This window comes from Lepisosteus platostomus, chromosome 2 (assembly GCF_059453375.1).
Source record: "Lepisosteus platostomus isolate fLepPlt1 chromosome 2, fLepPlt1.hap1, whole genome shotgun sequence".
Taxonomy (NCBI): Eukaryota; Metazoa; Chordata; class Actinopteri; order Semionotiformes; family Lepisosteidae; genus Lepisosteus; species Lepisosteus platostomus.
Window position 1 is genome coordinate 15,103,365 of NC_142612.1, and position 14,824 is coordinate 15,118,188.

The following is a 14,824-nucleotide window of genomic DNA, read 5'->3' on the forward strand; positions in this document are numbered from 1 at the left end:
ACATATTTTGTTGGGATTGCATTCAGATTAACTCTTTGATTCTCTTTGAGTCTCTCTTTAAAGAGACTCCATAGAGGGTAACCCCACTAATGGTATTGCATTGATATTCTCTTTTAGTACTATATATTATCTCTTAATACAGATGAGAAGAGATAATATGGTCTCTGAAGAGTGCACAAAATACCAACAAAATATAATCTGTATCAGTGAGACAAAAAATAAATGCACATGACAAATGTAGAGATTATTTACAATCCATGCCTAAAAGAAAATTTCTTTAAAGAAAAGATTAATCTGGCATATTTCGTATGACAATGTTAGCAATTTACATGTAGTGTGCTTTCTTTTCTAATCTTTTACAAGACTGCAAAACACATTTTTGAGTAAAAGATCACATAACAGGTTATTTTGAAATAACAGGGCAAGATGGAGAAATAACTTGTCTTTTGATCTAAGGGTTTTTGATGTTTGTATGGACTTTGCAACTCAGACATTTTGAGGTGTGTTAAAGGCTGGGTCCTGAACACACGTACTGTGGTGTTTGTTCATCTCGACCCAGAGTGAGAAAAGTTGGTTCCTCTTTTTGTTGGCAGAAAAAGAATTCCTAGTAACAGTTAGGTAAATAAGCTGTTCTCCTGCAATTTAATTATGCAATTAAGGAGAAATCTTTTTAATAAAGCTAGGCTGCACACTTAGAGAGTTAGAATCTGATGGCCACCATCTATGTAATGCTGAACTTTCTGGTTCTTATCGGACTTAAAAGAGGAACAGAGAGGTGACGCGTTGTCTTTTATGATGTTCTTGGAAAGCTTGAGATTACAGTGTAGTCTGTCACAGTTTATTTATAAACCAGCACCTTCACACATCACTACTCTCAACAGAACAACTTTACAATAGGCTGCATGTGAACAGAACATGGTTTCCAAGACCAAAGATATGCCCAAATGCCAAAAGAAAACTAAAATACTGCACATATGCACTCATATGGTGTATAAACTGACACAAATAAATATTTATCATTATCTTAAACATTCTTAAGTTAATTAAAAATCTAAACCATATCAGTATTTTTCTTTTATCAAGTAGTTTATTAAAATGCAGGACCAATATTGTATGTATTTTAAATCCAAAAGTACACATAAAATACATACAATTATAAGTTAGTGAGCATGCTGGGTATAATGAATAATAAAATGAATAAAGTGTAATAGAAGTTATACTGTATTTGGTTTTGGATTCTGACTACCAACTGAGAAGGAAAAATGTCCTGTTGTCTCTTATTCTTATTAATTCAGGATGGAGATTAACAAAGGGGCAGTAATGTGCTCAAGGTGAAGAGAATATTTAATTAAATCAATACGTATCTGCAGATTCCTTATCTGTATAAAACTTAAAAGACTAATGCATATGTAAAAAACAGTTAATCAGTTAATCAAATCCTCAGTAAGTTTCCCAACTTCTTAAGCTCTGAGAACAGTTAAACAGTACAAAATGTTCTGAGCAACTTGACGATGTGGATTCTTCATGGGCTGAGAAAGCAAGGAGAGCTTTGTAATCCACAAATAGAAAAGATCAGGCAATATACTGCGGTATTCTGGAAGGCAAAACCTTTGCTTAAAATATCATAGTGCTCTTCATTTAATGACTCTGCAAGACAAGACACTCTTAATTAGGTGCTTCCTCCACGTTTTGGTTCCCCGTTTAGTGCCACAGTAAATCTGGAGATTAAGGAAAAACACTCTTGGAGGGCCTATGGTGAGCGTGTGTGTGGGTTGGTTGGAATGGCTGTAAAATCATACATTCTGTATGAGCTAAGGCTTCCCTTTCCAAAACAAATGCTTTGTAAAAAAACTCATGGCACCAAAGGTCAGTCTGTAAGTAATGAATGTATCATGTATCCTTGTAGAACCTGCAGCAATGGTGCATGTTTTCTGATTTGGACTGGTGCTTGAAACTGTCCATCAAAATGAGGAACTGAGATATACAGACTGAATTTATGAAATAGAGAAATTAACTATCATCTTGGCTGGACAGAGGGACAATTCAACCAAATATTAACGGAATAAATATTTAATCTAAGGACTGCATACAGCATGTATTACTAATCTAAGTACTACATAGAGCATGTACTACATGACCTTCTGATCCACAGAGACACAACATGAATAGCATGTCCAGTATAAATGGTTAATAAGACTTTAATTATTGAATAACTGTAGAACTCCATCCAGTTTATTAAAGGAAAACCTAACTGTAAATCTCCTAAAATATACATCTAGCCTGTTCTTTCAGGAAAAGCAACAATAAAACTAGATGCTGCTCTAGTCTTGGGATTTCTCAGAAATTATTTATAAAAAATGTATTAATAAGTAATGATAGGCAAGTTAAAAGGAAAAAACCTCCTGAAACCTCTTGTGCCATATTATACACACTCTATTTCTGCATTATATCTTTTGTATAACAAATAGAAAATTTAAAATCTGTCTTTTGCCTATCTCATCACACTACAGGCGTTTGTGGACTAGTTAATCCATTTTCATTAGTAACAATATAGGATTAATACTTACAGTACCTTTCTGTGCTTTACAAAAATAGTATACAGTACATACAGTAAATGCAGGAAGGGACAAGTGTCTATTCATAAAGGACATGAAGAAACAGTCTTTCCCTCTCCCCTTATATATCAGATCTCATGAAGACTTTCGAACATCTTTTTAGGTCATCAAAGGTGTAATGGATTTTAGTGTAAACAAGACAATTATGTCTCTTGAAGCATCCCACAAAATGATCTGACTTGAAAGCACTCTGAAGAGAAAACAGACAAAACGCTTAGTGCACAGCTTCATAAAGTATTAAAGGAAAGTCATCTGGTTTACATTTTCTAATTTACATTCCAGAACTGATGAAGACTGTTCTAAGATTCAATTTAGAAAAAAACACAACAAAAACCTGTGCTCTTGTTAGATAATGATAAAAGTGGAAACTCCCCATGAAAAATGTTTAAATATATTATAACAATATACTGTATAGCTACCTATATTACTATGTTAATGGTTCGCTAGAAGCATCTCCCATAGCAAATGTCTGTCAGGAAAAAAGTAATATTATATACGTTTATTAAAAACACTACAATGTTTTTTTTCCCATTAAGTAATGGGTTGGATCTATGTTAAGGGACATTAGAATAAGATTAAAAAAGCCAGCAACTACACTGGTCAATCAATGTGCTGGTATTCAGCCAAGCGGATGTGAATCCATTATATTTATTTAAAATTGTTTCCCATCTTGTAAGGAATATTAATTCTTCCTTAAAAACAACATATTAAAAGCAGTTGCTTCAGGTGTTACTGTACTTGGGCTCTGCCTCAATCAATAATTTTTCATCTGTTACATCATCCCTGATCCATTTCACCAGTGACTCCTGATATTTTCTGGAAGTAGGTTGTAAGAGGACATCTGAAAATATATAGGTCAAATCGAATATATCATAACAATGTTATAATCTGAAGTACAGCATATTTTTTCATTGTAGGTATTGCAGGCACAAAATCATACCTGATTTTAAAATCGATCAAAAAGCAGATCATGAAGGAGTATTAACTTCCCTTATTGTTGCAGCTGTCCTGAACTATTTAATGGTTTACAGTATGTCCTTTACACAGCAGACTGTAGATCGAAAGATTTCTTTTAATAATTAACATGGGCTCAGAGTAAAGGCACACTTTGCGATGTGCACAATGAATGTGTTCTTTCTAAATCATAAAATATCTCAATCTTTTCTGGTTGCCGAAGCTTTATTGCAACCGGAGTATTCACAGAAATTAATTAAAATGTGAATATAACCCATGCTGAGAAAAAGTGATAGCATAAACTAAATTGAAGATATACATATTAATACTGTACTATGAGGAAAGAATGCTCAATAATAGGGTGATTATGACTTACACTCGATATATGTGCCGACATCATTATTCAATAAAAAACAAAACTATGCTTTTTTATTTCAGGAGATAATGTATTAAGAATATTCAAAAACAAAGATGCATTTCATGGGAAGCTTTCACGGTGTCCTTTTCTCTCTTAAATTAGTTAGTTCAAGGCAGCTTTCAAGGAGAAACATCCGGATCAATGAGAAACCTACCACACCTGCAAAACAAACCCTGTAACTAAAGGTGCCGAGAGGCCTGTGACTCATAACTCTTAAATAAAACACTTTCCCCCGGCTCTGTCGATTATTTACCGGCATAATGGATTTGTCAGTTGGTCCCTAAAGAGGCCAGTGGCTTCAGAACGCTCTATTCTCTTCGAAGTTGTGCAGAGTTTGCAACACAAACACAAAGAATCTCACTGCTAGGGCACCCCGGAGTAATAAATGAAAAACATGCATTCAGAACTGTTGAAATTTATTTACTTAGGGAGATGTGCTAAGAAACACCTTCTTGTCTTTTTCTAATCCCTGCAGTGAAGAAAAGCAATGGGAAGGAGTGACAAATTAAAACTGGATATGGATCTAGAGGCGCAAAAAAAAAAACACAGGCAGAGGTCCTGTTCACCTTGAACGAGAAGGAACCACCAGAAAGGACCCCTGATGCAGGACCAAGGCTATTTTCACTATTTGTATGGTAGATACTATACAAAAGTTTTTTTTTTAAATGTACTTGCAGTGTGGATATTAATTGATGGAATCTACAGAACAATCTGCAGTCTTTTTATTGCTGTAGATGTTAGATATTCCACATCATTAAGCATATAATAATAATTCATCATGAAAGACGTGAAACGCATGCTGGCATTGAATGGGAAGCATCAGGGGCAAATGTCCCCAGGTCCTTTTAAAGCAGGATCTGTCTTGCCACGGTTGAACAACACTTTTATTCACTGCCTTTTTTCATACTCAGTTAAGCTTATCAAAATTTCATGCTGTTGATTTACAGACAGCTGTGAAGAGAGAAAACGAAATGGAAAAGGGAAGACCTCGAATGAAACAGAAAGAAAATATTCTGATCTTTCATGCAGAGGCATACTGTGTTAAATTATTACTTTCTGACTAGTGCAAGCACAGTCATAGCCGTTAAATTAACTCTTCTGCAGATTTATGTTATGAAAGGGCCACAACTATACTGTATTATATTCTAGTTTCACAGAACTGCTAAACGTGTACACTGTGTGTGGGTGTATTATTCCCAGTATTAAACTGTATATGCAGAGCTCAATATCTGATCTCATCTGTCATAGTCCTCTTCTTTAAAAAAAAAAGTCCCAAGCCTTTCTGTGATAGTCCTTTCAAAATGAATGCTATTTCTGTAGCACTCAGCTTAATTCACTGCAGAACAGTTTTGCAATGGAGTTATTGGTTTTTGCATTATCAACATAACTTTTGCAGAACCCAGAGAAGCATTATACAGTGTGTACTGTATATATAATAATAATAATAATAATAATAATAAACTCTTTTATATAGCACCTTTAAAGGTGGCTTCTCAAAGCGCTTTACAGGATGACAACAACAATAAATAAGAAGAATACACAAGATAAAACACAATTACAATATATAGAGGAGACCGTGGATGGTGGTACTAGGAAAATTATATATATATAATAGGTTTCTATGTCTATATGCTTAATTGAAAAATTTACCTAACAGTGCACATCTTATATCATTTATGTAAAATAACAGACAAAGCATAATTCCAATACTCTTGTCACCTTTCAACAGCACACATTATACTCTTACAAACTGAGATTACCTCCGCCTCAATAGCTTGTGAATTATTATTAAATTAAATTAAATTAAACATCTTCATAGTTCTGTCAAACTGCTAATATGAAGATTATTCTGCCTGTCCAAACACGAGTGAGACGAAAATAAACATCTGCGGGATGTTGTAATCTGGGGACTAAATCAGACACAGAGCTTTAAAGTAATGATGTGCACGTTTTCCTATATTCCTGGGAGATCACCCAGCTCTTACTGTAGTGAGAGTTTAAGGAATACATAATCTACTTCTTAAATGTCAAGCAGCATGTGAAGAAGTGCTTCCACTGAATTAAATAGCATTAGAATAGCACAGGAAAAAATGAAAAGACTCCTGAAGATTTCACTTCTGATCTCTTCCCATCTCGAAAGTGATAAAGTAGTCTAGATCTCAGTGTAAAATGAACTTAATTTTTAGTCTATGTGCTTTTAGAATGCATTTTTGTAGTGTCACTTAGTCATGGGTAGTTACGGTAAGCATGCTAAGATTTGTACCTGGTAGGTTGTGTGTTCAAATCCTGGTTAGAGCAATGCTTTTATATTTTTGAGCAACACACTTTGTTAATTTGTCAGTAAAAGGTACAGATGCATAAATCAGTTTTGGATAAAAGCATTTGCCAATCAGCTCAAAAATACTGAACACCACGTGTGGAGTCCATACGTGTATGTATGCATATTGTATATCATATCCAGCCACCCATTTTCTAACTTCTTTCCAATACAGGGTTACAGGGGAGGCGTGAGGCTGATATTTTCTGGACCACGCAGACACAAACACACAAAGCTCACACCAGGGCCATTTTTCATAAAGCTAATTATCCTACCAGCTTAGGATTCCAGATCACCCGGAGGAAACCTACTCAAACACTGTGAGAACATACAAACTCCATGCAGTTAGCAGCCCAGGAACTGAACTCAGGGGCCTAGCGCAGTCGAAGCAGAAATATTAACCATTGTTTCATCTTGTCACCCCATATATGATATGTTAAAACATATTATATGCAGTACATAAGACCATAGCCTTGCACAATTACAATTACTAAACACACATTAAAAAAATACACTGTTGTGGAAATGTCAACTGACAATTCTATGGCAATCTTCCAATGAAATTTTAAGACAAATTAATCCTAATCTGTTTTTTTTTTCATTACAAAAAGTTCCCTTTTAGGCTTATGGATGTACAGAGATGATGAAATGATGTTTCTGATGAGGAAAACCTGACAAAGTGTCAAGAACATTTGACTGATAAATGTGATGGATGAGTTCCTAATGCACTGGTACAGTATACAGTATACCATGAGTTACAGTGTTCTCCTTTTTCAAGCTTTTTCACAAAGTGTATTAAAGACAAGCTTGGCTTCTTTTCACTTAAACTACTTTAATAATAAAAACCTTTATTATTACAAAGTTTAGAACAGAAGGAAATGGTAGTGAATGTCCTGAATAAATACTTGACGCTTAAAACATCTTTTGTAACTCCATCATTTTTGGAAGATGTGTAAGACCTACAATACGCTATGGTGTGCATGATTTAAATGGTGTTTTCAGGAGTGGGCCCCGAGACCAAATGAATCATCAGAAATTATCAGAAATTTCTCTTTCTTTCTTTTTTTAACAGAAAGAGCTAAAGGAGCATTAGTATATAAGTAGCAGAGCTGAAACTGCAGTGGCATTATCACTTACAGAGAATGGACAGAAATGATCTAGCTAGATGCTCATATGAAATGAAAGAAGAGGACAGACCAGAAATTAAGGAGACCTGCATTTGGATGATAGTAAAAAAACCGAATCTCACTCTAGCAAGGAAAGGGAAGAACATGCGTTACATTACATGACATGAAAATGGACAAACACAAAAACCAAATGAGGAAAAAAACAATTCGTTTTTGTCACATTCATTATGATGTTTTGTAGCTCTTGGCGTTTATGAAAAAAGGCGTTTGCACTTTTGTTTTAATATGGAAGCCCACAATATCTACAAATTGACTAAAACAATTCAACAAAATGGGTAACATTCTTAAGCTTATTTTTGCCACATGGCTTTCTAGGTTATTCGAAATTATCTAGTCATTCTGGGAGAAAGTTAAAATAATGTGAAAAGAAAATTCTCGGAAATGAAACACACTAAGAATAAAACAATCTTCCTTTCAGTAGACTGCCAAGAATCTGATATTGGAGGCAGACGCTTAGCTACATCTCCCCATGGAAGGAAACATCTTTAACTGCACAATGAGATAATCTGTAATTCATTTTATACATTTAGTTCCAACTGAGGCACAGATGGATTCTTCAGATTTGACCTTTCTGACTGTTTCTTTAATCGCAGGAAAGAAAGTGGTCCTTTTCTATGCTTTCAAAAACCCTTGTTTTCTGCATAACACCACAATGACTAAAAGGAAGAGATGTGGGGAAAACAGATGCCTTTATGAAGAATGTCTGCTAGCTGACAATCAAGCTTAGTCAGGAAATGTGAGCAATGAGAATAAGCAAATTGATATTATACTTTAGGCTATTTTAACGTTTAAGCCATCGCTTTGGGTTTTTACAAGATTCAATAACTGTGACTGCACAGTGTGAGTCCACTTATTAAAGGACAGAGATGTACTGTAGATTAGAGACAAAGATCAGTGTCCAATGGACAAGAGGACAATTAATAAGGAACCTTCCTGTGACGATACTGAGATATTAAACCCGTATGCAAAGTTAGCCACTGTGTGCTCAAATGAGCTTGAGAAAACACACACAGTGAAGACTGTGCTTTTGTTGTTACCGACTGCAAATCTCCATTAGATTTTTATTCCTTAACTCCTCACAGCTTAATAATAAAAAAATAATTACTGTTCTTGTGAACTTCATTTTTAACTCCACTGGAATGTGCTCTACCAGATATCAAAGGTCATGGGAGATACAGTATTTGAATTTGATCAAGAAATGAAAACCATTTTAATGATGCATGTTGAGATGAAGTTACAGTAATATTCTCAACAAGACAAGGCTGCCTGTGTTTCATTATATCAGAGGTAACGTCAGACTGTTATTGTTTTTTGACTACAGTCAGTTTTGAAAGTGACCAGTATGGGGGAGGTTCAAGAGCCTCATTGCATTTTTTCATGCTTGATTGACCTGTTGTTTACAGATCCGGTAAATAACACCGCAAGTTTTTCAAAAAGCTATTCATATTTAAGTTTACAGTATAAAAGGACGTTGTGGAAAACAGGCTAATTTCTAACAGGCCTTGTTGTGCCGAGATGTTTGACAGTTGTGTGAAGTACATGTCATGGTGCACTATGTCACTTCTAATTAATTTCACTTGACGTAAATCAGTGATCAAGAACACTGTTTTTTTTCCATATTGATCTGTGTTGAACACAAACAACTGTGCAGTAACACAGAATGCTATTGTACACTGATCTGTGCAAGTGGAATATTCTTCTACCTTTTCTTTTTTCCCCATGAACTCAAGTGGTACAAAATGCTAACTAGCACATATCTGTCCCAGATGATGAAACATTAATGTGATGTAATTATGAAGTAATTCTCTTTCCTCGCCAGTACTGGGATAAAGAGTTCTAATTACATTTTCATGGGAGCTGACAACAACAAGGGGATTACCAAATTCAGCCCACACAAATACCGTCCTTTCATGAAATATTTAAGGCTACAAAACAGCTACATGAACATATCTTTTGCTGAAGTAAAACAATACTATAAAAAATAAAAACCTATAGCCTACACTGAAGTGTGACTGTTTAATCTTCTGTTTGAGAAACACCATGTACATTAATGTGAACGATCTTAATTGCAAACAGGTATACTCCATATAACCAATTATGTGACTTCAAAAGTCATTTGGTTGCACCAGAGCCTATTTAGGTGGGCTTTAGTAAACAGGTGAATATATATGCAGTTCGTTTTTTGTTTCATATTTATAATTCATTTTTACTTTTACATGAGTGTATTTCTTATATCGTTTGCAAACTGTAGTGCTTGCTTTGCTCCTAGACAAATGAATCAACCTACTGTACTTTAAATCTGCATCTTTTTTATTATTCCTGTATATATAGATAGCCAATGCTATCCTTCCACTCCTTATCCAGAATTTTGCAGCTTGCCCTGTATTTTTTCGTCCTTTTCTCATTTCTAAACCATTACTCCAACCGTCTGCCTGTGTCCGATTCAAAACTCTAGTTTGCATACTTTGGTCTTAACCATTCTGCTCCATTACACTCCCTTTCGTCTTGTTTTGCTCAACCCTGTGAACCCCCTATCCCTTCTCTTATTCCCAGATCCTGTTCCTTCTCCATCCTTACCAAACAGTGGTGGTACGATAGGCCCTCAGAAATCAGACCACCTTCTGGCACCTGTTCAGGACTCCTCGGCTTAGACAGCAGCTGTGATCTCTCAGCTACAACCTTTATCCTTCCACTTTTATTTTTAAATCTTAAAAAAGCAAAATGATTTGTGAATTTACACATGCCAGTGCAGATAAGATGCGAAGCGATATTTTGATTGTGCTATGGGGTATGGGGATCCCTCCACTGTATGAACACTGACTTTTCTGCGCAGTCTTAGATAAACTACTCTAACTCAGATTGCAAACAAAATAACAGACCGTTCTTGTGCCACTCACTACGTTAAGTAAAAATGTAACAGTGCAATGAAATGTAGTGTGTGACTAGGAACTGTCTTCTGACAAAGCATCCTGTCTTATAGTAAAATATGGAGAGCAGATATAAAAGAGCTGTAGTTTATTCCCTAACTTATTCTTGAAACATCACAGCTTACTGTGCATCCTCTGCCACACTCTCCTGGGACAGGCTGAAGAGATCCCTTGTAACTTGCTTTGTAATATTGATTTGTACTGTCTGTCTGCTACATCCTTCAGCCAGCAGTGCTAACCACTTCACTGTGATTTCAGTATGCTTCGCTCGCTCTCCTGCTTGCTTCCCTGAGGTCATATTATTGGACTTAACCTCGTCACATATCCTATGCAGATATCCATCAACGACGTTTTAAGGGTTTACTGGCTGCTGTAACTACGTTAATGGGTCAGTACACCTAGTTTTCGCTGCATTTCCGTTTTTTGAACAAGGGCAATTGTGCCTTCAGTACAATCTCTGTCCTCTGAATGACACAGATTTTAAGAGACTACACTAGGTAGAGTTTTCAGGCGAAAACTAACATCCCTTTCAAATGCACTCAATCATGAAAATTAACATAATCAATTGTACTTTAGAAAATAGCTGGAGGTATAGTCAGATCAAACAAACTGAAATTTTTGGGTTCAGCAGTCTGAACTGTTTAAATTGTAATTAACAGTCCCATAACACTTCAGTTCTGAAGTACATTCACCTTGGTGCTTTCAACTAACGGTACTGTTTTTGTATCTTTCCCCCCAAAAAAATTCCAGTATTTGCATTTTCTTTTACCTCAGCACAGAATGACTGGCAGCCAGCCAGTTAAATTGCCAAATTAACCCTGCCCTGACCTGAGAGAAACATCCTCTGAGCAGGCAACAAGCTGCATACTTCCCATTTGCTGACTTGTCTTTGAAGTTTTTGCTGACTCTCACAAAAGCGGTCAGTTTGAACATCTGTGCTTGGATTGAAAATATTGACTTTAAAAAATCATGTATATAAAGCTACTGCAATAGAAGAAAGCAAATACTTCTGCAAGGCATTGTCATGCAAACCAGCCTGGGCTTGACCTGTGCGATCTGCCATTGACAAAGCTGGTGCTGGCTTTTGGCAAAGATACAGCATTTGTGCTATGAAGTTCTTATTGGTTTCATAACAGCCATAAACAAGCAATGGCAAAGCAGAGCATCGAGTCCAAACTCTATCCATAATTTTGGTGCTTCATCAGCATGTACAGACGTTGTGAGAATGCTCTAATGGATTGTTGTAGAGAGCAACAGGCAAGATCATGTGGTGATGGATCAAGGACAACTATGTGACTGAAATTAACTTATACATCTTTCAGACGTAAGAGAACAAATGCTTCTAATCAGCCTGATGAACAGTCCTAATTCATTGGTAAATAAACTGCATAATGGAATGGCAGAGAACATGGGGAAATCAACATTCGTTTCCAAACTAAAACAAATGCCCTGTGTGAGTCCAATAAACCAAGCAGTTCAGCATTTCAGTTCAAAGAAACTGCACATCAGAGGAGCACATCTCCACTAAGCCGTAAATGATTAGTAAATGATTCATTCTGGAGCCCCTCGTATGAAGAATGCTGCAAGAAAACTAAAGAAAGTCAAACACTTTGTCCTTGCTATGAAGAGTTTTTAATGGGAGGAAATGTTGTTTTGCAGTTTTGCTGTGATCAACAATGACAACGTTGATCAGATTATCTTTATAAGAACCTGCGGCTCTTGTGACACTTTGAGCAGCAGACATGCCTTTGACGAGCTAAGAGAAATGTCAGACACCTCATCAGTCACCTGACACTGCACCAGAGGGCAAAGATCAGCCGGAGAGAAGAAAGAAGAGTTGCACAGCGGATTTGCAACGTGGAGTTTTTATTTTTTTTTAACTAATGTAAAAAATGACAATGCTTTCCCATTATAACACCTTTAATGTAGATGAATAATACATGTCTTTGATGCATAACCCAAACTATATCCACGTGTTCAACTATTTTTGGACTTAACAGGTCCAATCAAGGTTCGTTTCTGGTGAAACAATCTTTCTTAATGCACTCTGAAGACCACCGCAGTCACACGATACAGAAGGAATAAAAACGTAAATGTTTATTTATGCAGTCAAGTGTGGGGAAAATGCATTTCATCTGCTCTGAAGCCCCAGATATGTGGCTTAAAAGAAATTGATACATATGCATACAGAATATAGCTTAAACCCACAACTATTACTATTCATAAATAATAATAATAATAATAATAATAATAATAATAATAATAACAATAACATTTTAATGAAGAAACTCATCTCACTCCAAACTGAATGTTCTCCCCCTGCTCCCCTGTAAGGAAAATCGCCGGTGTGAATTTTCACTCTGACCTCTGACATCATCAAGCTTAGGAGATGACACGTTTCTGCTCATCTCGCATGAACAGCACTTTCACGCACGGCAACTCAGATCCTGAGGCCACTGTGCTACCCAAACATGCCAAGCTGCTTCTACCGTTTTCAAGCAGAGCTGTTCATTTTACATAACAACTCACTGAAAGATAAACACCATGATTATGCTCACTGTCTGAGCTACGCAACCCTGACCCATGGTAAAATAAGACTTCTGTTTCATTCGTGTTAGAACGTGTTAGAACATTCGTGTTGAAAAAGGAAGGAATAACAGGCAAGTTGTTTCGCTAAAATCACGCACACACACATGTACACAAAATATTATATGGTTAACCACTGGAATGTCAGTCTTCACCCCTGGAGCTGCAGAGTTTGTGTAACTGTTTCCAAGTTAAACACATTTATTGGAAGGAATGGAAAAATGAATTTGTCTGCCGAGTTATTATTACTTTTGAGACTATACGCCCCTCTGTTATTTTTTTTCTCCTCACAATGATTTTCCACCGAACAAGTTCAAAGCTGATGCTCCCAAGGGGTCACCTTTTCCAGGCCAAAGGAAAGTCCCCTCTGGCCGTCACTTACAAATAGAATGGGCAGGGCATCTTTCCCAACACGGATATTTTCATGACCTGCTGGACACTCTCAGGAAGGAAATGTGTCCCTCCAAGGAAAACGCTTGATAGGAAACCTGAGGGTGCTGTGTGTGGATGAACACCAGCACTTTTACTGGAAGTCAATGACACTAGTTTATCAAGAGAAGCAGCTCTTTGCAGTATAAAATTTGTATGTATTAGGTAACTGTTGCCTTGTGATGCTGGCAGGGACTAGTGAAAGATTCACTCAGTATATTCAAAAACAACAGTTCCACTGATTCTCAAAGAGAGTGGCCTGAAGAGGACTGGTATGCAGTGAAGCCTATGATCCAGACCCAGACGTACTGATCATGTCATTAGATGACTGGGATAGGGATTTCCCAAGCAGTGGTGCATCTCCATGTGAAAAAAGCAGCCGTGAACTTTAAAATTGAAAACCTATTTGCAAAAAATACATAATTATCAAATCCATTTTAAAATATTCAGTGGTAGTCATGTCATGTCAAGCCAGTCATACATGGGGACAATTTGGAGGCCACGGTAAAGGCAGAGGGGGGAAATTTGGCCCGGACACCGGGATAATTCCCTACTCTTATTGAGAAATGCCCAGGGATCTTTAATCACCACCGAGAGTCAGGACCTTGGTTAATGTCTCATCTGAAAGAAGGCGCCCACTACAGTATAGTCTCCCCGCCACTATACCGGGGCATTAGAACCCACACAGGACCCACACAGACCACAGGGTGAGCACCCCCCACTGGTCCCACTAACACCACTTCCAGCAGCAACCACAGCTTCCCAGGATGTCTCTCATCCAGGTACTGACCAGGCTCAACCCTACTTAGCTTCAGTGGGTAGCCAGCTGAGAGCCGCAGGCTGATATGGCTGCTGGCTCAATGGTAGTCCTTTTCCTGATTTTGGCTCCAAGGAGGAACGTTTTTGGATTTTAGCAAAGGAAAAAAAAACTACTGAATGGCACCCGTTTGTAGTTTGGCTTTATTGAACACAAAGCACAGTACTGTGAATTCTGACATTGACACAGGCATCTCAGTGCTTTCAGACTTGTGTTTTTTTCACGTTAAACTTATACTTGTTTTACTGAAAGTAGTGTTGACAGGCATGTGGCTGGAATTTACTGAAACATAATGAAGATCTAAAGGGGTATTTTTCAATAGAGCTAACCCTAGCCACTAGACAAAGTTGAAACCAAAGAATGGATTTCTCTGGAAATGCCCTTGAAATAGATCAATGGAAAACAAAACAATTTGGAAAAAAAGAGAGGGCATGTACTTCAGTGCCCTCCGAGGTATGCAGTAATCAAGCTGGGCATTTCATTTGCATGAATAATGGACAGAGCACTGTCCTTTTAGAGAGAAGGTCAATGCCTGATAATAAAAATAACCGCTTGATAACAATGAAAGAACAAG

General features: G+C 36.9%; 1 protein-coding gene across 7 annotated transcripts in view; it reads right to left on the bottom strand.

The window, feature by feature from the left end:
• Nucleotides 1-14,824, bottom strand: part of mid1 (midline 1) — a 159,237-nt gene that overhangs the window by 28,714 nt on the left and 115,699 nt on the right. The window lies entirely within an intron of this gene.